Source organism: Panthera leo, chromosome B4 (genome assembly GCF_018350215.1).
Source record: "Panthera leo isolate Ple1 chromosome B4, P.leo_Ple1_pat1.1, whole genome shotgun sequence".
NCBI lineage: Eukaryota > Metazoa > Chordata > Mammalia > Carnivora > Felidae > Panthera > Panthera leo.
This window is the reverse complement of record NC_056685.1, coordinates 91,711,467-91,714,159: the sequence shown is the minus strand read 5'-3', so window position 1 is coordinate 91,714,159 and position 2,693 is coordinate 91,711,467. Positions and strand designations below refer to the sequence as shown.

The 2,693-nt window shown below is 38.2% G+C and overlaps 1 pseudogene; it reads right to left on the bottom strand.

The window, feature by feature from the left end:
* Positions 1 to 804: 804 nt before the first annotated feature.
* Positions 805 to 1,234, bottom strand: LOC122225432 (annotated as a pseudogene).
* Between the last annotated feature and the right edge of the window lie 1,459 nt (positions 1,235 to 2,693).

Genomic DNA, 2,693 nt, shown 5'->3' with positions numbered 1-2,693 from the left:
CACAAATCCAAGAGTCTATATAACTATATCTATGAGTGTTTTATAATATATCTTTTAAAGATAAGGATTCTTGGGGCACCTGGCTGGCTCAGTCAGTAGAGCAATGCGACTCTTGATCTTGGGGTTGTGAGTTCAGGCTCCATGTTGGGTGTGGATATTAATTTTAAAAAAATAAAATAAAAAAAATAAATAAAGAGAAGGATTCTTTCTAAAAAATAACCACAATACCATTATTACACCTAAAATTTAATAAATAGTTCCCTAATACTAGCAAAAACCCAATCTTTGGATTTCTCTGACTGTTCCGTGAGAGATCTGTTGTTTACAATTGCTTTGCTTTGTTCAAATCAGGAGCCAAAATGTATACATTACACATTAATCTGTCTCCAAAGTTTTTGTAACATATGCGTATCCTTTGCTTTTTTGTTTTTCTTGTAATTTATTGAAGAAAGCAGATAATTTTCCCTGTAGAAATTTTCACATTCTGGATTTTACGGATTGCCTTTGTGATATCCTGTCTCCTGGATTTCCTAGACAATTGGCAGTTAGATCTAGAGGCCTTGATAAGAATCTCTTCCACTTTTTTATGAGAATATTTCACAGTTAGGGTTGTGTGTGTATATGTATATTACTGTGTGTATATGTTATTGTGTATTATATATGTATTGTGTGTCTATATTGTGTATATATATTATTATCTATTAACAAACTCAGAGCATTTATATATTTTACATATATAATACATTTCTATTTTACATATAAACGCTCTGGGTTTATTAATCTTCTCAAGAAAAATCTGCACAATCACCGCAGATAGTCACTGCAGAGTCTTGACTCCTTCTTTTTGCCAATACCAGCAATGGCTTGTGCAGTCCCCCTGACTTTCTTCATTCTGGTCTTGCATTCCTTTGGCTGCTTCCTTGACACCTTTTTCTTCTCATACAGGCCATGTCTTGCAAGTCTACATCTGGGTTCGTTTTTCATGACATAATCCGAGGGATCATAAATCATGCCAGAGCCAATTGTCTTGCCACCACCACAGTGAGTTCTGGATCCAAATATAAAGATGCCGTCTGGTGTAGTCTTATACATTTTGGCTAGCTTTTCCTGAATTTCTGTCGTAGGTACTGTTTGTTACCTTGCTGGGGTGAAGCATGTCAAGGACCGTGTGTTTCTGCTGATGTAGTCGGTTGGTCAGGAACCTCCTGGTCCAGATAGTTACTGTGTCGTCCATGATGGTGGCCAAGCTTCACGATGGTGGAAAAGCACTGTCGTATAAGGAGACACAGAGTGTGTGGTTGTTTCTCTTTTTGTAATGTTAAACTAGATCCGTGGGTTTTGGTATCGTCAACTTGATCCGTTTTTTATAAAGCTCCCCATTAGTCTTTCACTTAATGGCCTAGAAGCTATTGATGGCCTTTGCCCAGATTCTTTATCTTGTTAGGGATTGCACAGTGGTGATGTTTAGATTCTATTGTCCTTTCTGCATTTATTAGCTGCAATTAAAACAAAACAAACAAACAAACAAACTTTCCCTCATCAACTCTTTGGTTACTCTGAGATACAGTCCTTATGGGAAAAGCAGGATAAATGCTTGATTCTGTCTCTCCCTCTCCATTTTGTTATCAGCTTCCAAGATGACTAATGAATACTTTTAAGTATTTTTTTATAAACTCATGTATTCTCAACATATTTAATGCATTTCATCATGCTGAATGTTAGTTATTTCTAGATAGGTAATGTTCTTTAGACTGTAGGTATGGCATGCCATTACAGACCACGGAAAGGCAAGGGCTATATGCTAACCTCACTTGGGAAACTCTGAAAGTAATAAAAAGGACCATTAGCAGAAATGTGATCAAACTATGAAAAGTAGTCAACAACCACAAAAAGCCCTGAAAGAGCTGAAGCAGAACAGACAGGACTATGTAGAGCCATCCCAGGAAGCAGGGACACTGGGTCAGGGAGCAGTGGGAATGTCACAGGGGAGGGGCAGACTGGAGAGAACGCAGAGCCACTGAGTCAGCATTCAGGGGGACGGCAGTGAGAATACTTTGAAACTGGAACTAAAGATGTAGAGCTGGGAGCCAGTGAGAGTCTTGAGTAAATGTGGGATAAAAGGGACGAATGTGAGCCAACAAACTCTGTAGGGAACCTTGAGAGGGAGTTTTTGAATAAGAGCAAAGAGGTTAAACTACAAAACCTCATTTAGGGTTAAACTACAAAACCTCATTTAAGTAAAAGCAACTGTGTATCTGTACATTGACCAACTGTATCTAGTATGTGAGCTCAGATGTGTTCATTTGTTATGCCCTCCTGCTGGGCCTGTGTCACTCCTTAGAGATATCAAAGCGGGGGGGGGGGGGGGGGGGGGGCACAAAGAGGGGGAAGGGGATTCAAGAATAAAATCTTTGGAGGAGAAATTTTTCAGTGCTTCCTTTTTCTCAGGCAGCAACCCAAAGACACTCGGAAAGCTCCTTAGAGATTGCTTAGGATCTATATTCATCTCAATAGACGGCCATAGTTGACATAAATATTTTCATATTCTGCCCTAAGCTAATATAACAGTGAATTCTACTTAACAATTAGGATAAATATTTTTTACCTTTAATTTTAAGGAAAGTTATAATAAAATCATCAGAAATCATAGTGTAGGAAAGGATCTTAAAGGTCAGATAGTTGTAGTCCTAAAT